A 22,794-nucleotide genomic window follows, 5' to 3' on the forward strand; every position below is an offset into this window, starting at 1 on the left:
CCTTAAATACAGCCTTAAATACCTTGTTAAGTGGCTTGAGGGCAAATGCAGTTGGTGGTGATGCCCTTCTGAGGGTCCTTGTGAGGTGTCCTGAACAGTTGGTGTTAGTGTGGTGTCAGGAGTTCTAATCTGAAGCATCAGTTTCCATTACCTCCTAGGGATTTGCTGAAGGCTAAAGTGGCGTATTGTTTGGTCTTCCCTGTCTTCCAGGTAAATGGATATCCAGGAATTCTCATCTCAAACCTTGGAATCATTATATAGGTCAGTAGTTCAATATTCTCAGTAACAAATTTCTTTCCTGGTGCTATGCCAGAGTGTGTTCATATTTCTTGAATGTAAAATGTGATCCTGCTCTCTTAAAATTGTCAACCCATGTATAGCATAAAGTATAAAGTTAAAATTGAGTCACCCCAGTGCACAGTGAGTCAGATTTCTATCTGCATTTGAAATTTCTCTCTACCTACACATTTTGCTGAAGAACCACGAAAGAGGACCTCTAGTTTTTCACAGCACTACCCACAGATTTAATATGAAGACAACTGTCTGAGGTAGAAAGTTGCTTCAGTCCTACTCACCGGACACCAGTCTGAAATAGATAATTTGCTTAAAGTCATAATTATATAGGGAATTGTACATCATGCCACAGATGGACTTTTTCTTTTTGGTACGTGAAAAATTTATTTCAAGCTTACTTTATAAAAGATACAGTGTGGGTGCATGCGTGCATGCTGAGTCACTTCAGTGGTGTCCAACTCTGCAACACCATGGACTGTAGCCCACCAGGCTCCTCTGTTCACGGGATTCTCCAGGCAAGAATACTGGAGTGGGTTTCCATTCTCTCCTCCAGGGCATCTTCCTGACCCAGGGATGGAACTTGTATCTCTGCAGCTCCTGCAACGCAGGTGGGTTCTTTATCTCTGAGCCCCTAGCAAAGCCCTGAAGTTAGGGCATGGCTATGTAAAATTGAAAATAGAAATCTTTATCTGTCAGTTACCCAGTTAGCAAGTAGGTTCCATGATGCTTGTCTCTTAAAACCCGATTTTGAAGTCTTGGTGGCAATTCTCATAACACCAAGAACACATTTAACATTTTTATATAAATAAGAATGCACTGAGTTCTATGTTCAAAAGATGGACTTTTATCTCTTAAGTGATTTTAAGCAGGGAAGTGGCCTGATCTGATTGGTCCTTTCCAAAAATCATCTCAGTGACTGGGTAGGCTGGAAGGCCAGTCGAGAAACTTGGACTGTTCTGCACAAAAATTGGGGGGAGGTGAAGTAGTGGAATGGAGTGGATTTAAGAGTGAGCTTCGGTGGGATGAGCTGACTGGTTCCTGATGAGGGGAAGAACCATGTGGGGGTCCTGGACGAAAGTTGTCTTCTGGCTTGAGAGATTAGGGTTGCTGTACAGAATCTGTGTGCCATATTCACAGCCTTTCATGGTTTGCTGAACCTGTTCTGCTCTGTCATGCTGCCTTCTTGGTGTCTAAACTGGCCTCTTCCATGTGGAATTCCTTTCTTGTCTTTTGAAAACACCTGCTCATTCTTTAAGACCTGGGTTAAATGTCACACCCTCTGGGAAGCTTTTCCCAATTCTGTCCTCTGAGTTCTAATCACTTTTCTTTTTAAACACAGCCCTATACAGCAGTTAATTGTGTTTGGTGAATTGTCTCTCTCCTTCCTTGTTTGTGAGTTGTTTGAGTTGGTCTCAGTCATCTTGGTGGCCCAGTGGTAGAGTCAGTATAGTGGTCCCACAGTGACAGTCCTTTTCAGTTAAAAAGGACTTGTAGGCCTGACATTTTCACACCTGACGGCAGCATCTCATCCTGTTGAGCGTTAATTGATTGTTTCCCCAGAACCATGCCAAATAAATTGGATTTACATAACCATTGGGTATTTCTGCTAAAAGCAAGGAGGTGAACGCGGAATGTGGTTGTGGAACCACACACTCAGTAGTTAGGAACCCAATTTTAGGTCCTATGTAAATAGAAGTAATCAACTGTCATTAACAAAGTACTGGTGACTTCTGTCTCTGACAGGACATTAGCTTGGGTACTGTTAACAAACAGTACTCCTAACTGGAGTAACTACACTGGTAATCACAAAATAAAACTTTATTTTCAAATGCTTTCCCCCAAGATGACACAAAAGTAAGGAATCGCTGAAGCACCCTCACCCCCAGCCCCCATAAATAGAAGCAGCAGGAACTCTTGATTCCAACCTTTTTTCTGTTTCTAGAAAGTAAATCCATTTTCAGAGAATGAAGAGTTGCTTCACTTGAGAACAGAAAGTGTTAAGAACTTGCCAGGAGCAACTTGTGTTCCTGAGAGTGTGCCTTTCTTTGGAAGCTGCAGAACAATGTGAGGGCAGGTAAGTCGTCTTTGCTGAGTTTTGAACCTCGAGCTTGAGCTTTTGTATTTAAAATTATGCAGGGTTCAGGGCTCAGGAAGTAAGGCGTGGCACCAGTGCTCCAACAAGGCTGAGACCTGGAAGGGCTTTGTACGAAGTCTAAGGCAGACAAAGATCTGCCAAGTTTGGTGGGAAAAGAAATGGAAACATACTTGTCTTTATCCTGGCACTGGATGCAGGAAAATTTTCAAGATCTCCAAGAAGCCATAACCACAAGTCAACTTCCATGTGGGTTCATGGTCTGAATTCCCACTGTGGTCCCAGAACCCCAAGCAGAGGGTTTAAATTAAACAGACCTAGGTTAGTATCATCCCCAGGTGATTGGCAGAAGCCAAAAGTAATTGTCTCTGGTGGAAGTCTTCAGCTCAGGTTCAAAGAATTACCACAGGTAAGGCTCAAAGGAAAATGACTAGCTCACAGTCAAAACTGTATGGCTGATGGATGGGAGGGGAGTTTGGGGAGAATGGATACTTGTATATGTGTGGCTGAATCCCCTTGCTCTCCACCTGAAGCTATCACAGCATTGTTAATCAGCTATACTCCAATATAAAAAAGCTTAACGTCTCAACAGACCTGTATAACAAGTGAAGTAAATCACAAACACAAGCAACATACTAAATGAGAACCATCAGAGACCATAAGCAGTGTGAACTTCTTGAGTTTATCAAATAAAGAATATAAAATAAATGTTTAACATGTTAAATCAAGTGGGAAGAATGAACATATGAGTCTGGAAATAAGAGACTATCAGTGCTATTAAGAAGTAAAAAATAAAACTTGTTGAAATGAACAATATAGTCATCGTCCGTCAGCTGCTAAGTTGCATCCCACTCTTTGCGACCCCACAGACTGCAGCATGCCAGGCTTCCCTGTCCATCACCAACTCCCAGAGCTTGCTCAAACTCATGTCCCTTGAGCGGTGCTGCCATCCGACCATCTTATCCTCAATACAGAGACTGAGCTAACAGAGCAAGCGGTGCCGTGGAGACTGCTCTTCATCCTCCCCAAGCCCACACCCAGAATCTCTTCTCCTTTCCTTCCTTTTATCCCTAAAAACATGAGTTTTACTGGGCATGTGGTGGCCTAGCTAGTGAGTATTTTCCTCCTTACTTTATTTAGATGATTGGCTATTGCTGTGTTTTGGGTCACACCTTGTGGCATGTGGGATCTTAGTTCCCCAACCAGGGATTGAACTCATGCCACCTGCAGTGGGAGGTGGAGTCTTAGCCACTGGACCACCAAGGAAGGCCCCAGATAATTGGATATTAACTAACAGGAATATAATGAAAACTCTTGAGAAAATAAAGCTCATAACTAGCAATAACCTATATCTAACCTCACCTTGGAAGAAAAGTTATGACCAACCTAGATAGCATATTCAAAAGCAGAGACATTACTTTGCTGGCTAAGGTCTGTCTAGTCAAGGCTATGGTTTTTCCAGTGGTCATGTATGGATGTGAGAGTTGGACTGTGAAGAAAGCTGAGTGCTGAAGAATTGATGCTTTTGAAATGTGGTGTTGGAGAAGACTCTTGAGAGTCCCTTGGACTGCAAGGAGATCCAACCAGTCCATTCTGAAGGAGATCAGCCCTGGGATTTCTTTGGAAGGAATGATGCTAAAGCTGAAGCTCCAGTACTTTGGCCACCTCATGCGAAGAGTTGACTCATTGGAAAAGACTCTGATGCTGGGAGGGATGGGGGCAGGAGGAAAAGGGGACGACAGAGGAGGAGATGGCTGGATGGCATCACTGACTCAATGGACGTGAGTCTGAGTGAACTCCGGGAGTTGGTGTTGGACAGGGAGGCCTGGCATGCTGCGATTCATGGGGTCGCAAAGAGTTGGACACGACTGAGCAACTGAACTGAACGGAACTGAACTGAACCTCACAGTTACTATCACATTTCCCTGCCTTCCCTGACAACATAATCCTCTTGAAGTCCCATGTTGGTTGTTCACTTGCTTTCCTTTCTTTGTCTTCCCTGCTTCCCTCTCCTACTTTCCTTCCCCTTCTTCCCTTCCTTCCATAGATAGAGCATATTTCTGAGTTTAGGTCTTATATCAAAAATTCATGCTGTTTATACTGTTTGGCAATTTTTCCTCCTAATATCTGTATTGCTGTTTGATTGCTGTAATATTCCATTGCATTTAAAAAAAAACCGATTTTCCCATTCGTGGGCATTTTGGTTATTTCCATTTTTTCAGGTGAACAGTACCACTGTGAATATTCTTGTTCTTGTGTCCTGCTTCACAAGGGCTGGAATTTCCTTTGGACCCACCCTGGAGTCACATTGCTAGATCGTAAAGCATGCGTTGAATGTTCAATTTTGAGAGATAATACCAAACTTTTCCAAGTAACTGCACTAATTAACTCTCTACATCTTCTCCAGCATTTGATGTTTCAGACTTAAGTTTTTTTCCAATTGAAGAAGTTTAAAAGGTGACCTTGATAGGACTTAATCACTCATGATGAGGTACCTGTAGACACATTTATTGGCCAGATGTCTTTCCTCATTCATGTCTGTGCTTGTTTTCTCATTGGGTTACTTCTGTCTTATTTTTAGTTATTGTCATTTCTATATTATTGATCCAAATTGCTCTTGGGTGTATATACTGAAAATACCTTCTCTTGGTAACTTATTTTTTCACTTTTTAAAACGTATCCTGATGAACAAATGTTATGAACATCAGTTACTCGGACATCAGTATTTTATAATTCATGGTTTTTGCATCTTATTTGAAAGACTAAGATTTTAATCACAGGGTTTAAAACTGTTAACTCTGCATCTTATGCTAAGAGTTTTAAAGTTTTACTTCGCACGTTCAAGTTCTGAACTCATTCGGAATTGATTTTTGTAAATGGTGTGGGGTAGAAATATAATTTCACCTTTTCCTTGTGATGATCGTGGCCTTTTCAGCTGGGAGGGGATCCTAGCCATCAGGGTTCATGTTGCAGGAGGGGAGCCCACCTGTCTTGATCACACTCACCTGGGACTTGACCCAGGTGGCTGTGGGCAGCATGGGAAATTCGTTCAAGTCCTACTCTTTGGAGAAGAAACCCATCTAACTGGGGACCAGGGAAGAGGGACCCTGTGGCGCTGGCTGCAGCATTGTGCGGTGGAGTCTCTCCTTTGTTGAACTGTGTTGGGGGAGGGGGTAGTGAACACGTTTTGGTTGAAATACCACTGACTCACTTTTCTTGCTGAATTTTTGTAGGTTTTCCTTCAGTTGTGTCCGACTCTGCGACCCCATAGACAGCAGCCCACCAGGCTTCCCCGTCCCTGGGATTCTCCAGGCAAGAACACTGGAGTGGGTTGCCATTTCCTTCTCCAATGACTGAACGACAAAAAGCAAGTTGCATTCATACCATCGACCGCCTGAGGGAGCCAGATAGCTGAAAACAAGCAAGTTACCAGCAAGTTAAGCAGAGGTTCTCCTCTCTGAGAGCAAGAGTTGAGGCTCCTCTAATTTCAGGCTCTTATTTTCACATTTCGGGAAACAGAGGCTCAGAAAAAATGATTTTCTCACTGTTGTGCAAGTAACTGGTAACTAAAGATGAGAGTCTGTTTACTTACCAGCTCATTAACAAATCACTTGAAAAAAACGAACTTTAGTCACAAACCTACTAAATTCTGAGCGTGGCTAAGTCTGTGCAGAGTTGAAAATCACCCCACCCTTCTCCATTTCTCAGCTGATAGCTTTCCTGGGTCGGGAAGATGCCCTGGAGAAGGGATAGACTGCCCATTCCAGTATTCTCGGGCTTCTCTTGTGGCTCAGCTGGTCAAGAATCGCCTGCAATGTGGGAGACCTGGTTTCAATCCCTGTGTTGGGAAGATCCCCTGGAGAAGGGAAATGCTTCCCACTACAGTATTCTGGCCTGGAGAATTCCATGGACTGTATAGTCCACGGGGTCACAAAGAATCAGACACAACTGAGTGACTTTTACTTTCATCATAAACATGATATGTCTTTCCATTTGTTTAAATCTTTAATGTGTCAATAAAATCATGTTTTCTAGAAGTCTAGCACATTTTAGATTACTGCTAGGTAGTTTTAGATTACTACTAGGTAGTAATCTGGTATGATTATAATGGGATCTACTGTTTAATTATATTTTTATTTGTATATAGAAATTAATTATGTATGGGCTTTACAGGTGGCTTAGTGGTAAAGAACCTGTCTGCCAATGCAGAAGATGTGGGTTCAATCCCTGGGTCAGGAAGATCCCCTGGAGAAGGAAGTGGCAACCCACTCCCGTATTCTTGCCTGGAGAATTCCATGGAGAGGGAAGCCTGGCAGGCTACATAGTCCATGGGGTCTCATGGACATGACTGAACACAGAAATTAATTGAATTTTGATGTATTAATCCTATACCCATCACATTGCTGAGCTCCCCCCACTTTTCCCTCTGATCATTGGCCTATAGTTTGTTTTGAGTTTTCTGTTTAACTGGTTATAACATCTCCTGATAATGAATGTCTCACTCTCTTCTTTTTTTCCTTAAACCTTAATTTCATTTTTATTATCTTATTATACTGGTTATAACCTCTAATCCCACAGTAAACAGAATGGTGCTAGCGGGCATGTTTGTCTTATTCCTTATTGTAATGAGAGTGGAGCTAACATTTCCCTATTTAGCATGACCTTTGCCCTGTTTTGTTTGTTGTTTTGGTAGATATTCTTTCACCAAGTGAGAAAGTTTCCTTTTATCTAGAATTATGAAGAATTTATTTTGGTTAGTAAATGAGGTTAAAGTTTATCAAATGATGTGTATGCATTTGCTGAGATCAGTATTGATTTTTCTTTTTTCCTCTAGCTGTAAACTTTTAATTTTATATTGGGGTATAGCCAATTAACAATGTTATGGTTGTTTCAGAGGATATGGTTTTTCTTATTTAGTCTATCACTGTGGTGAATTACTTATGGATTTTTCTAATATTCAACCACCCTTTAAGTGAAAGTCGCTCAGTCATGTCTGACTCTTTGCAACCCCATGGACAGTACAGTCCATGGAATTCTCTAGGCCAGAATACTGGAGTAGGTAGTCTTCCCCTTCTCCAGGGGATCTTCCCAAACCAGGGATCGAACCCTTTAAACCATTATTTAATTGAACCACCCTTTAAACAATTATTTAATTATAAGAATAACCACAGTTGTGTGTAAAATTTTCACATCCATAATCCAGAGTGATACAAACCTGTAGTCTTCAACTTTCTTCCAAGATTTTTCCCTCTGCTGCTATTTCCTCTTCCCCCTCCCCTCCCCCCTCCTCCTCGTCTTTGTTCTTCATTGAGTTATGGTTGCCTGATAGAATGAATTGGGAAGTTTTCCCTCTCTCCTCAGACTGCCTGGGTTTGGATCCTGGATCATCACTTACTGTTGCCACCTTGAGTCTTGTGTCTTGGTTTCCTAGTATGTGAGCTAAAAATACAAGAAATAACTGCCTCAGTGTTTTGGTGAAAATTTTAATGAGAAAATGCATCCAAAATGGTTAATCACAGTGGTTGACTGGTGGACTGGTTCCAAATTGGGAAAGGAATACATCAAGGCTGTATATTGTCACCCTGCTTATTTAACTTGTATGCAGAGTACATCATGAGAAACGCTGGGCTGGAAGAAGCACAAGCTGGAATCAAGACTGCCAGGAGAAATATCAATAACCTCAGATATGCAGATGATACCACCCTTATGGAAAAAAGCAAAGAGGAACTAAAGAGCCTTTTGATGAAAGTGAAAGAGGAGACTGAAAAAACTGGCTTAAAACTACATTCATAAAATGAAGCTCGTGACATCCGGTCCTGTCACTTCATGACAAATAGATGGAGAAACAATGGAACAGTGACAGATTTTATTTTCTTGGGCTCCAAAATCACTGCAGATGGGGACTGCAGCCATGAAATTAAAAGAAGCTTGCTCCTTGGAAGGAAAGCTATGACAAACCCAGATGGCATATTAAAGTGTTACTTTGCCAAAAAAGGTCTGTATAGTGAAAGCTATGGTTTTTCCAGTAGTCATGTATGGGTGTGAGAGTTGGACCATAAAGAAGGCTGAACGAATTGATACTTTTGAACTGTGTTGTTGGAGAAGACTCTTGAGAATCCTTAGGACTGCAAGGAGATCAAGCCAGTCAATCCTAAAGGAAATCAATCCTGAATATTCATTGGAAGGACTGATGCTGAAGCTGAAGCTCCAATACTTTGGCCACCTGATGCAAAGAGCCGACTCATTAGAAAAGACCCTGATGCTGGGAAAGATTGAAGGCAGGAGAAGGGGACGACAGAGGACGAGATGGTTGGATGGCATCACTGACTCAATGGACATGAGTATGAGCAAGCTCTGGGAGATGGTGAAGGACAGGGAAGCCTGGCGAGCTGCAGTCCATGAGGTCGCAAAGGGTCAGACACAACTGAGTGTCTCAACAACAAAATGCAAGTTGCATTCATTCCATCGACCACTTGGGGGAGCCAGATAGCTGAAAACAAACAAGTTCCCAGCAAGTTAAGCAGAGGTGGTCTCTGACTGAGAGCTAGAGTTGAGGCTGCTCTAATTTCAGGCTCCCATTTTTGCATTTTGGGAAACAGAGGTTCAGAGAAAAGAAATGATTGTTGTTTTAACTGGTAATCTAAAGATGAGAGTCTTTTTACTTACCAGCTTATTAACGAATCACTTGAAAAAAATCAACTTTAGTCACAAGCCTACTAAGTTCTGAGCATGGCTAAGTCTGTGTAGAGTAGAAAGTCACCTCACCCTCCTCAGTTTCTCAGCTGATGAATTCGTGTTGTACTTTTCATTTCATTAAGATCTGTGCTTAAAAAGGAGTAGGTTACCAGACATTGTTGAATACATCTCATGCCCGGATATGCACAGTTCTTAGAGCATACAGACAATTGGCACTATGAAAAAGAAACACACTGACACACAAGAATAAGGATACACACACACACACACTCTTGGCGAGCTCACCCAGTTTCCAGGCTTTAAGTATGCCCTATAAGTGGATAAATCCCAACTTTATATTTCCACCTCGATCATCCTCCTGGACTTCAGGCTCATTTATCTAACTTCTTATACAACATTTCCCCTTGGGAGCCTGTGAGGCATCTCGTGTTCTTGTTTAAAACTGAGCTCCTAATCTCCTCCTGTCCTGTTCCTCCAACAGACTTAGTTCAGGGCGACCGCATTCTTCCGTTAGCTCAACTAGCCTTCCCATTGCCTTTAAACCTATCCTCTCATTCTCCACACTGAACTCACCAGCAAGCGTGTTGGCTGTGCTCTTCAGGATAAACCCAGTATCCGACCACCTCTTCCTGCCTCCACAGCTCCCGTCGCGGCTCGTGCCACCAGCATCCCCTCTCTGGCTGTCGCCAGGGCTCCTCCCTGGCCCCCCGCGTCTGTTCTGTAGCTTACTCTCTGCAGAGTGGCAGAGGGCTGCTGTTGCAGATCTCAGCAGTGTCGCTCAGTCCTCGGCTCAGCAACCTCCCCTGTGTCCCACCTCACCACCCTTCCGGGGTGTCTCCATATGCCTCTGACTGTGTCTCCCACTCGTTCCCCACTCGGCCTCTCAGCTTGGCCGCATGGACCTCTTTACTGTCCACTGATGATTCCAGGAAGCTCTCACTCAGCCTCTGTCTCCCTGACCTGCCACGCTCTGACCGCAGATGCCTACAGAGCTCCCTCACCTCCTCCCTTCCTGTCTGTACCCACATCACCCCTCGCCACTCTTTCCACAACTGCAGCACCCCACCCCACTTCCTTTCCTTCTCCCATGACATGTAATCCCCCAGATTCTACCTATTCCACTTCTTTTGCTCAGGGTCTGTCTCCCTGCTGGGGAATGGTAGCTTCACGAGGGCAGCACTTCCTATTGTTTATTTCCAGCACAGAGCAATGCTTAGCACATTGTTGGAATGAAAGACACAGATTTCAGAAGCTAGTCTGTGTGAGACAAAGGGTGCTAGGATAGGAAGAAAGTGATTTTTACCTGCTTATCCCTGAAGTTACTGAATCCCTCTTGCTGTGGGCAATTGCTCTGTCTTTGATCTTACATATGAGGGTGCGAGGGTCCTTTTTTTGTTGTTCTCAAATGTCAATGAAATGAGTTAAGACTGTGCAAATGTTGATGAACTGCACTCAGACCCTGCAGGGCCTCTGATTATTATAAGGCAGGAGGCAGTGCTTCCTGGCTGGAAAGTCACTGGCTATGAGACAGTAAGACGTGATGAAGCAAACAGTGATCCTTTGTGCAGGAAGTGTTAAGATGGTGGAAGGCAGGTCAGAGAGCGGCAAAAGGGTCCTTGAGGGGTGTGATGGGAAGGACATCTAAAAAGATAGGTCAAGGCCATGTTTGCAGAGATTTGTCTCCAGGTCAAAGTCCTGATTCCTGAGTCTCAAATTCTGTGGGTGAGGCACAACTGATTTTGAGCAAGAGAAGATCCAAATGGTCTAGAAAGATTCGTCTATCCAGGATGGATTAGAGGGAGGTGATTCTGAGTCAGGAGGTCATTAAAGATTTTTAATCTCAGATGGTGATGGTGTGGACTCTCGGGGGAGCAGCAGGAATAGACTTGGAAGAACAAGGGAACATCAGGAAAAGACTTGGAAGTAGAGAGCTGCAACTAAAGAAAAGGGAAAAGAGAAAATTCACTAAGATATGTAGACAAAGAAAGGAAGAAAGAGGAAGGCCAGGGAGGAAGCTAAATTGTGGAGGAAGAAGAGCATTGCAGGGTCTGTCTTAGTGACTCCAGGGGAACTTCAACCACAAAATTTTCTCTCTCACAGTTCTGGAGGCTGGAGAGTCCAAGGTCAAGCTGACTCGTTGCCATGGCCACCTTCTCTCTGTGTCCTCAGGTGGCAGACAGAGATCTGGGTTGTCTCCTCTTCCATGAATCCCACCAGGGGGGCCCCACCCTCACAACCTCATTAACCCTCCTCATTCCCAAAGGCCACCTCCAAATCTCTCCCCCTGGGGATGAGAGTTTCAACAGATGGGTCTTGGGTGGACACCAACATCAGTCCACAGCATGGAAGCTCAGCACTCACTAGGTGAGGAGGGTCAGGGTTGAGGTCCCTTTCTGGGTGTTCAAGAGCAAAGGACGGAAGTTCGAGAGAAGATTCTTGTCCACGTGGGGAGATGTGTGGTTATCTGAAGGCAAGAGGGAAGAAACCAGGACAGCAAGGAGAAGATCAAATGTACTAGGTAAGGAGCAAGATGGAGAGGCAGTTCTTTCCAAGGAGAGAGGTCTCTAGCTTGCTGAGCCCAGAGGGAATCTTGGCAGGCTGGAGAAAGAGAAAATGTTTGAAGGTAGAGAGAAGGAAACCGGAAGGAGCTTACTGCTAGTGATGCTTCTGGGGAATAAGGAAGCACAGTTCTCTGGCAAGGGCGGAATAAGATGCAGAAGAGGGATCAAGGCTTGCTGAGGATGGTGTGGAACCTGGTACTTGGATCCCACGGACCCATCCATCCGTCGATCTTACTATTTCTCACTGTTCCTCACTCCTTTCCTGTTCTTGCTTCCTTTAGAGCCTGCTTAAAATCCATGGCCAGTCACTGAAATCATTGTCTAGTCCCTCTTCACTGTCCCTGTGGTTTCTGAACCATAACCCTGATATAGTATCACTCTTTACCCCACCCAGGTCTTGACCCATTCTGCACCCACACGGGCTTATGTGATACAGCAATCCTGTGTGCAATAAAAAGTGTGCTTACCCTTTGTGCAGACCAGGATGCAAAGTCTATGGGTGATGTCCACTCTTCTTGATGTCCTGTATCTTAAATAATGTAATGTCAAGTGAGTTGTTATTAATATATCTATATTAGATGATAAGGAGAGAAGAGAACAAAAATAGTTGATACGTATACATACACATATTCATAACAATAAGGAAGATGGATGTGAGAGTTGGACTATAAAGAAAGCTGAGCGCCAAAGAATTGATGCTTTTGAACTGTGGTGTTGGAGAAAACTCTTCAGAGTCCCTTGGACTGCAAGGAGATCCAACCAGTCAGTCCTAAAGGAAATCAGTCCTGAATATTCATTGGAAGGACTGATGCTGAAGCTGAAACTCCAATACTTTGGCCACCCATTGCAAAGAAATGACTCATTGAAAAAGACCCTGATGCTGGGAAAGATTGAACCAGGAGGAGACGGGGATGACAGAGGATGAGATGGTTGGATGGCATCACTGACATGAATTTGAGCAAGCTCCAGGAGTTGGTGATGGACAGGGAAGCCTGGCATGCTGCAGTCCATGGGGTCCCAAAGAGTGGGATATGCCTGAGCAGCTGAATGACTGAACTGAAGGAAGATGCACTCCATAACAATGATAGTTCTCATAACAATTATAGTCCTCACTGGTCCTGAGATTGTAGCTGATATCTATAATTATAATACCTTCTCCCACTATTGTTATTTCCCCCTGGTGGCTCAGACGGTAAAGAATCTGCCTGCCATGCAGGAGACCTGGGTTTGATTGCTGGGTTGGTAAAATCCCCTGGAGAAGGGAATGGCAACCCACTCCGGTATTCTTGCCTGGGCAATGGCATGGACAGAGGAATCTGGCCGGCTACAGTCCATGAGGTTGCAAAAGAGTCAGACACGACTTAGCGACTAAACAACACAATTTATATTAACCATTTCTTCTATCAGTTTTGTATATCATGTATTTTTCCAGGAATTTACCCATTTCATCTAAATTATTTAAGTTTTGGGTCTGTGGTTGCTCAGAGTATTCACTTAGAATCCTTTTAATTTTGGTAACATCGTTAGTGATGCTGCTGCGTTTAGTCCTGATTTTTATTTGAGTCTTTTCTCCTTCATGCTTGGTCAGTCTAGTTAAAGATCTGTCAGTTTTGTCATACTTTCAGAGGGCCAGCTTTCAGTTTCATTGACAGTCTCTGTGGTTTTTCTACACTCTCCTCTTCCTCAGAACCCCCAGCACAGTTCTCTCAGTGGCCTTGACCACTGGAGCCTGAGATGTTGGCAGGCAGCCCTTTGCCAGCAAGTGGGATCTGTTGGTTCTTTTTCCTGCTTAACGTGAGGCCGGGGAATTGACAGCATTGAAATCACCTGTGAGTCTATTAGACCCATAGGCTCTTGGGACCCCATCCCAGTGTCCTGATCCTAAATCACAACCTGTATGTTAACAGCATCCTCAGGGAACCATTTGCACATTCAGGTTTGAGAAGCACTTGGTCTGATACCTTCATCTTGCAGGTGAGAAAGGGCTTGAGAGGCAACGTACCCCCCAGAAGGGGGTTCTCGTAGGAACACTAAGAGATGATGGGGAGGGTGGGGAGGGAGAGGAAAGGGAATACAAACATGAACCAAGAGCTGGGATGTGGGGAATTGTCACCCGGGCAGGAGGGCCTCGCTCATCTAAGGCCAACTGGGGGACGTCTCAGCCATGAGAGTATAAGGTATCTCTGTGTTCTCGGTGTCAGGCTTGAGCGTGCCTGTCAGAAAGCACACCCAGATTTCTGTAAACCCCCAGTTCTTCTGACAGTGAAAGTCACTGTTAGAAAAAAAAAAAAAAAGAAAATGGAAACATCTGTTATGGACTCTCAAGATGCCCAGGTGTCAGAGTCCTGGGCCCAGCTGTCCCCCCGCAGGCCTGCTCCCTGGACCTCCCACAGGCCACCGGCCGCCGCCCCGGGCCCTTCGGACCTGCTGCCATAAATCTGCAGTGACCCTCCCCTGCCTGCACGCCCAGCTCCTCTCCAGGGCCATCGGAGGTTATTTATGGCAGCCCACAGCATTCTCTGTAAGGTTTCAGCCCCAGATGCAGGAGACGCATGTTCTGTTTCTGTTTGACATCCCGTGTCAGGAGTGAGCCCTGGACGAGGTGAAAGTAATTCCGCATTATATACAGAGGGTGAAGTTATGTGGCGATGTATCAACTCCGAGCCCTGGAAGTCCTTGGAAATCAGGAGAGTATAATTTTAGAATGAACGTAATGAAAACGTTAGAAGAAGATCCATTTTTCTCCTCTACTGCTAAGCTGGGCTAACAGATAACTGGGAGAATTTTCCAAGGGTGGATGAATGCCTCCTGCTGGAGTTGTTCCCAGGAGGAGGCCATTGAGCTGGGAGAAGGGGCCTCCCTCACACCAGGCCTGACCTCTCTGGGGTTCAAGACCAGAACTTCTTGCTGCCTCTTAGACGTCTTCCCAAGAATGCCCTACCGACAGCAACTCAAACCCAACCCATCCGAAACAAAACTCCTGACTTTGCTTCCAAGTGCCGCCTCCTTCTCTAGTCCACAGCTAGGTTATAGGACCATTTAGTTCCCTCTTACCCAAACTCCAAGAAGTTTCCTCTTTGGCTTTTCCTGGTCCCCGGCTCCTCCCGTCTGGGAGTTGGCTTGTTGTTGTTCAGTTGCTAACTCCTGTCTGGCTCTTTGTGAGCCCCTGGACTGCAGCATGCTAGGCTTCCTTGTCCTCCACCATCTCCCAGAGTTTGTTCCAACTCATGTCCATTGAGTCAGTGATGCCATCCAACCACCTCATCCTGTGCCCTTAGGGGTGCAAGTCTAACACCCCGTCTCTAGTGGAGTCCTCACGCCTTCCAAGGCAGACCCCCCAGGCGGTGCCTAAGTGCTCCCCTAGACACACACACTGCCCCAATGTGGGTGGACACATCTTCCTCTTTGGGTTGAGAGTTACAGCTTCTCATATTTAGACAGAGGCACCATGTAGGAAGGTGGAAGGTTCCTGACACACACCACACACACAGTCCTCCCAGCTCCAGAGGGTCCCATGACATCACATGTATGTTACCTGACTCCCTCTGAAGAGGCTTGATTTGGGAACCTAATTCTAAACTACACATTTTCAAATTCTCTCTCTCTCTTTTTTTTTTTTTAGAAAATGCTTTTAGAAAGCAAGTGTTGCTTTAGCTGAAGGCAGAGAGAAGAGCCAGGAGCCCCCTAGACCCTTGTGTCCACAGTGGGGGCCTTGGTGCTGTGCAGGGCACACACTGAAAGGCCCTACCCACCCCTGGTGGTCTGTCTACACTCTGATTCTGCAGCCACCTGCTGATCTAGCCTGACCACCTGTAACCACAAGCAGCAACAGCCAGGCCTCCAGACCAGCCAGCATCCCCCCAGCCCAGCCCCATCCGGCCTGCGACACTCTCTTTCCTCTGCCTGTGTGATCACAGCCCTGTGTGTCTGGAGCCCCACAGCCGATGAAGTCAGCGAGGGACTTGCAGGGGACACTTCTGCAGGACTCTCCGCTCCTCTTTGTGTTTCCTCCAGCATTTTATAGAATTGTTGGCTTTCTTGGGGCCCTCAATCCCCCGTATAATGAATTTTAGATAAATCAGGCAAAAATGACTCAAATACTCAATTGATTCACTCAATTCCCTCATGAGGAAGTATTTGTAAAATAGTCCCCATCCTTTTGTTTGCTAACTATTTGTGATTCTGCTCGCCTAACAGTAAGCACACGGATGAAGAATGCGAGCTTGGAGAGTAAGAAAATGGCCTTCTCTTGCGCTTAAGATGTGTTGAGACACACACCCTCCACGAAGCCCTGCCTTTGGTTTGGGTTCAGACAGTGGGTATTGGTTTGCTCTGTACTTCAGCTCTGTCTTCCTAAAGGAAGTCAAAGAGGACAGATGACTCTTTTGCTACATCCCACATCACATGTGCCCGGGGGTCCTTCTCATCCTCATCTTCCTCCCAGTTTGCCCTAGAGGCTGTGGGAGTGCACACTTGTCTGACCACTCTGGAAAACAGTTCACGAGTTCCTTATGAACATTCTCCTACCCTACTAACAGGGCTACCCAGGTGGCGCTGCTGGTAAAGAACACGCCAGACGCGGCTTTGATCCCTGGGTCAGAAGATCCCCTGTAGGAGGGCATGGCCAGCCCACTCCAGTATTCTTTCCTGGAGAATCCCATGGGCAGAGGAGCCTGGTGGGTACAGTCAATGGGGTCACAGAGTCAGACGCAACTGAACATGTGTACACACGGGATTGGAGTGGGTGAGAGGGTTTGCCCGCAGGGGTGGCCTGGCCACTGGACTCTGGGGTTTTCTGCGCCCTCCTGAGGCGGCTGTGTTTGGCACTGACAATTGACAGAACTCATTTTCAGCAGGTTTAACTGTGGCGGGCCTGTCCTGTTCTTCAGTAGCAATGAAGCAGCAGGCTGATAGAGTTGTGTGTGCGTGCGTGTGTGTCTAATGCTAAGTTGCTTCTGTTGTGTCTGACTCTTTACGACCCCAAGGACTGTAGTATGTCTAATAAAGCTTTTATTTTACAGCAGTTTCAGATTTACAGAAAAGCTTCAGAAACAGTGCAGAGGGTTCCCACGTACCCCACACCCAGTGACCCCTTCCAGTAACCTCTGACCTACGTAGGATGTATTTGTTATAATCGATGAGCTGAGGTGAGAAAATTGTGGTCGTGAGCAGGGCCTCAGCAGGTGGGGTGAGGACAGAGCACCCCAGGAGAAGGCATGGTATGTGGAGAGCCAGGAAGTGGGCCTGAGCGGGGTGAGCTCAGAGTAAGGGGGAGCCCAGTGGGGCTGGGTGTAGGCTGACGGGGGAGGCTTTTCATGCAATAGGCAATTGTTCCGGGCACACAAGTGTGGCTTTTTTCCAAAGGGCTCTAACCCACATCCCCGACTTCTTCCTCGTCTCTTTTCTGACGTGGGGAAGGAGATGCCCTTTGCTGGACCCGCCCTGAGAATGTGCTCTGTATCACTTCTCGGCCTTTTGGCTAAGATCAAGTGTTGAATGTGCTCTGTAGGAGGTTTCCTACATGGGCACACTCTGGTCTCACCTGTCTCCATAATCAGGAACCCAGTCTATTTCTCTCTTACCACAGAGGTCTGTGGGATTTATGAGGTTAATAAAGGATGCAACTTTTACACTTATTAGAAATCACAAAGTCCCCCAGATGCACCATCCTACCGACATTATATTACAGTTGCTAAAAATACCCCACGACCATGGGTGAGCTCAGAGCAACAGATAGCCCACAGACTAATTTCATCCTTGGCAGAAGGCCACACAGCCTCCAGACAGGATCAGACTCAAACTGGGGGCTGCTAAATATAGAAATATAAATTTGGGTTTGTTTGGAATCATTTGAAAACTGAAAGAACACATAAGGCCGTGATCAAGCCCGGTAGCGTCTTCCAAAGGCAGAGCTCACCTTAGTGTTGGTTGGTCTTGCACCCCCAGCCCCATTCTCGGCCCCTTAGTGGAAATATGAGGCCAGTCTCTGTGTCTGAAGTCGCAGCAGACTCTTGAAGCATTCTGGGCTGGATATAGACGCAATACCGTCATCTACTCCCAGGGGCTGCGCTGAGGCCCTGGAGGCTGACTGACTTCAGAGGTGACTTCACACTCCTCGGAGACCCTGGGCTGTCTGACCTCGTGTGTCTGCCCCTTTCCCATCCAGCCGGAGGACAAGGGTCTGTCACTTCCCCTTGAGTTTCACCCAGCACCGGGGTCCCACTGGGCAGGGCAGGACTGACTGGGAAAAGGAAAAGAGCTTCCTTGCAAGCATCCTGTCCTGCGTGTCTCTCTTGTTCAGTGTTTGTGGTAAGAAGGTTCCTCAGAGCACAAACACACCTGCCCAGAGGACCTTTGGATAGGTGACAATGCAAGTGAAAGATGACCAGGTCAGGGGAGGAGAGTGGGGGGTTCACTCATGGTCCTGTTTGGGCACCCTCTCTAGATCCATCCCTGAGGAAGTCAGCACCATCAAGGTAAAGGGCTCTGGAGAACATGGCAGCACAACCGGCCAGTTTAACTCAAGTGGCTTCAGGGCACCCACACATCTATCCTCTGGCTGCCTCCCTCACCTCTCTCAGGACCACTCTCCTTGCCCATGTGCTTCTCTCACTCCAGCCCTTTGTCCTTCAGATACCCCCAATCCTGCATCTCTGGACCCTTGCCTTCTGCCCCCTGGGAAGCTGTTCCATCTGGTGCCTTTACAGCCTTCCTTGTTTCACTTAGAGGTCAGTTCAAATGTCACCTACTCTGAGAAGCTTTCCCGAAGCCATTCTACAACTGCTCTTTTAAATTTGATACCATCTCCCTGCTTTATCTCCTTTGATTTAACTCATTACTACCTATTATGGATCACATCACACCATATTATATCTTTGTGGTTATCTATTTTCCCGATGATTCAGAGCTGAAAAGCAACTCAGAAGAGCTGGCCCCCCAACGTGGGGAGATTGTAGAAATATAGAGCATGGATGTTCATTTTTATGCACAAGAAAACAACCCAGTCTTATGTGTAACTAAGCTTAAAAGAATGCCTCATATTAAGTATGACAACCATTCTCAAAAAGAGTGCATAAGAAGGCATAGCGTCAAAATTCCACGGGCAAAAATTTGTATTTGAATCAAGATTGCCGTGAGAAATAGCAGCCTCAGATATGCAGATGATGCCACTCTAATGGCAGAAAGTGAAGAGAGACTAAAAAGAGCCTCTTGATGAGGGTGAAAGAGGAGAGTGGAAAAGCTTGCTTAAAGCTCAACATTCAAAAAACTAAGATCATGGCGTCTGGTCTCATCACTTCATGGCAAACACAAGGGGAAAATGTGGAAGCAGTGACAGAGTTTATTTTTTGGGACTCTAAAATCACTGCAGATGGTGACTGCAGCCATGAAATTAAAAGATGCTTGCTCTTTGGAAGGAAAGCTATGACAAACCTAGACAGTGCATTGAAAAGCAGAGACATCACTTTGCTGACAAAGGTCCATATAGTCAAAGCTGTGGTTTTTCCAGTAGTCATGTACGGATATGAGAGTTGCATCATAAAGAAGGTTGAGCGCTGAAAAACCGATGCTTTCAAACTGTGGTGCTGGAGAAGACCACAACATTTTGAGAGTCCCTTGGACTACAGGGAGATCAAACCAGTCAATCATAAAAGAAATCAACCCTACATATTCATTGGAAGGGTTGATGCTGAAGCTCCAATACTTTGGCCACCTGATGTGAAGAGCCAACTCATTGGAAAAGACTCTGATGCTGGGAAAGACTGAAGGCAAAAGGAGAAAGGGGCAACAGAAAATGAGATGGTTAGATAACATCACCGAATCAATGGACATGAATTTGACAAGCTCCAGGAGACAGTGAAGAACAGAGGAGCCTGGTGTGTTGCAGTCCATGGGGTTGTGAAGAGTCAAACAAGACTGAGCAACTGAACAACAACAACAAAGTTATGGAAAAGAATCCAGAATCAGTGAGAGCTTGGATCTGATGGAGTACGATGAGCACAGTGAGCGTGAAAGTCTGAGAATGGAGCAGCCCCGGGTGATGGGGACAAGTGGTGGGGGCACCAGGGTCATGGGGGGAGGCCGGGAGTCCTGCAGGAGCAGAAGGCAGTCAGGAAGGGACTGCTCCCCCCCGCTGGGCTCCTCTCGGCAACGGCACTGCACTGTCATTGTAACAGCCCTCGGGGCCACTTAACTGTAAGAATTACTTTGCTACCGACATTGAGAAAAAACACATGGCAGATAGACCCAATTCCCGCTCTCCAAATTACTCCAAATAAACAGAAGAATGTTTGAGGCCCCCGAGGGATATATAGGGAAAAGAAAAAGGCAAGTGCGAGCTAACAGCTGTGGCTGGGGAGGTGGGGGAGCCGTCTGACCAGACGCTGCTGCATTCTCTCTCCAGGTCAAGCAGAAACTGCAAGCAGTAAATGCAACTGTCCCAATTTGTTTTCTCATGAAAATGTCAGCTTGAGCTCTTGAAGGAATCCTTTTCTTATGGCCCAAGCAAAGAAACCTTTTTTTTATTGTGTGGCCCCTCAGGACAGAAGAGGCTTTTTGATCCTGTTCCATGTTTCCAGATTGCTGGTATCCTTCAGATTGGCTTACCCAGGGGGCTGATATAAATTTTTAGGTGGAGAAGCACGATGCTGACACATTTGTTTGGTTTAAGCCAGAGCTGTCTCCAGGGCCCAGGAGGGATGGGCTTCTTGGCTTCCCCTCTGCCTGCCCCCCAGGTGAGACCCATGGCCGCAAATGGCCCTTTCTTGGCAAGACAGTTTAATGGCGTGGGGCATGAAGGGGATATGGCTGCATAATTCTTGTTAATAAATGTCTTATTTAGTTACCTCATGTTAATTATTCACTAAGCAGAGGCAGTTGTAACTTGGAGCTCTGGTTTGAATGCTCCTTGAGCTTTTTCTTTCTCCCTTCCCTCCCCCCTCCTCCCCCTCCCCACCCCTCTGGACAGCTCTTCTCCAAAGAAGAGAGCCCAGACCATTGTCTGGCTCCGGAGAGGACCAGCAGCTATTACAGCTGGACAGGATGCCAGAGATCACAGAGTCGGGTGATTTCCAAACCACTTGGAAGACTCTGAGGGTTTTCATGCTCAGCCTCTGGGATGGGATGGCATGGCTGGGCGGGCAAGGCCCCTGCCTCTCTGGTTCAGCTCCTGTGCCCTGATCCCGGTTCCCTTTGCACGTGTGCAATTTCGGGAGCAGGTTTTGTAAGGAGAAAAAGATTAGAATCCCGGGAAGGTCTAAAAACCACTGATGCAAATCAGGCCTCTCATTTACAGGTGAGGATGCTGAAGTCCAGAAAGGTAGAGTGATTTTCCTGGGTTGCACAGCTTCTTAGTAAGGGAGTCTGGCTAGGAGGCCTGTCCTCTTCCTGTTGCATGGCTTGGCATGGAGAGAGGAACCCAGAGAAGAGAGAGAAGGTGGGAAGGAGGAAGGTGATCAAATGTCCCTGTCTCTCTTCTGGCATGCAGAGCAAAATGTCTTCTTGAAACACCTCCTGGCTACAGGCAGTGGTGTCTTTGTGCTTGCTGAGAACAACAGTGCAAAAGTGACCTGGTTCTGTGATCTAATTACTGAGTGAGCAGAGGCAGTGCCTGCTCTTGAGGCTTCAGGGTTTGTGGTGTCAGACCTGAGCTGGCTGACAATTTCACTGTGAATGAAGTTCTCTATTTAAAAGAAAATGTATTGTTATTTTGGGGGTGGATTTCTGGGAAATATTTATGAAAATGGACACCAATTTTACCATATTTCCCAGTAGAATGAATTTAGTTTTTGAGATGGGGTTATATTTAGGTCTATTGACTTAGGGTAAGTTTTACAGTAAAAACTTAGACGTAAATAAAAATGTTCAGTATATTTTTGAAATCATTGCCTTTGTTACTCTTATTAAAACAAAACAGAATTTTCAAGAGTTAATAGAATTCTGTGGTTAGAGACTCTGGAAACTCACCTCTGCTCCTTGATAGCTGTGTATGTTAAGTCACTTCAGTCATGTCTGACTCTTTGCGACCTCATGGACTATAGCCCACCAGGCTCCTCTTTCCATGGGATTTTGCAGGCTAGAATACTGGAGTGGGTTGGCATTTCTTTCTCCAGGGGATCTTCCTGACCCAGGGATTTAGCCCGGGTCTCTTACATCTCCCACTGGGGTGTGGGTTCTTAACCACTAGCGCCATTTGGGAAACCTCTGGATAGCTGTGTGACGTTGAGCAAATCACTTAACCTCTCTGAGCCTTGAACATCCCCCTCTGTAAAATAGTGATAACAATAACTTCCCTTGTGTGCACTGACTGTGTTAATACATAAAGCCTTTACAACAGCACCCAGTGGGATTCACTGCACTTCATGAATCTCTCAACAATTTTAGAAGATTTTTGGTCTATATTTTAAATATTGTCTCTTCCCCATTCCACTGGGCCTTTTCCAAGACTCATAGCATGCCTTTTATGTTTCCATTTCTTTGTCTTTAGAAGGTCTTCTGGATAATGTCTTTGGTTCCATCCTTCAGCTCACTGAGATTCTGATGTACTCCATCCAATATGCTCTGTAACCCATTTGCGATGGAGACCACTAGCTGTATGCAATAAATTATTCTCTCCTTCTTTTGTGTTAATAGGACTGTGATTGGACACCTGCCTCCTCAGCTCTGTGGCATTTCGCAGACAGCTTAGAGTTGGTGTGGCTGGGTCATTAAGCCTCATTCAGTTGATGTCAGTGGATGTGGTGCGGACAAGGGGCATGTCTCTTCCACAGCCTGTCTCCTCTTGGTAAGATGAAAAGTGTGTAAAGCTCCACGGTCCATAAACTCATGACTTACAATGGGATTAGTTTAAAAATGGAGGGAAAAGCATTTTGACCCTTTATAGCGGTTCAGCCTTGTCACAATACCTAAGCATGTAATCATTTTCCAAGTCGTTCATTTTCTGGGGGGAGGAGGTATTTTATAGAAGTAATAGTTTAAAAAGGATTGGAAGAAGAAATTATTCTATCGTCTGTGCCCATGACCAGATGATGTTAATGTCTTAGGGGATGGATGAGAAGCAAGATGGAGGGGACCTGTGACCCTGAATAACTGCATGGAGCAGAGCTGCCTCCCAACATGAAATGCTCAACTCAGTCTATGACATCAGAGCAAAAT

The 22,794-nt window shown here is 45.7% G+C and overlaps 1 long non-coding RNA gene across 1 annotated transcript; it reads left to right on the top strand.

The window, feature by feature from the left end:
• LOC108638275 lies at positions 874-22,496 on the top strand. Its single transcript, XR_001919707.1, has 3 exons — positions 874-902; positions 2,237-2,368; positions 22,273-22,496. It is a non-coding gene; the product is annotated as an uncharacterized LOC108638275 (long non-coding RNA).

The sequence above is a fragment of the Capra hircus genome, chromosome 19, assembly GCF_001704415.2.
Source record: "Capra hircus breed San Clemente chromosome 19, ASM170441v1, whole genome shotgun sequence".
Taxonomy (NCBI): Eukaryota; Metazoa; Chordata; class Mammalia; order Artiodactyla; family Bovidae; genus Capra; species Capra hircus.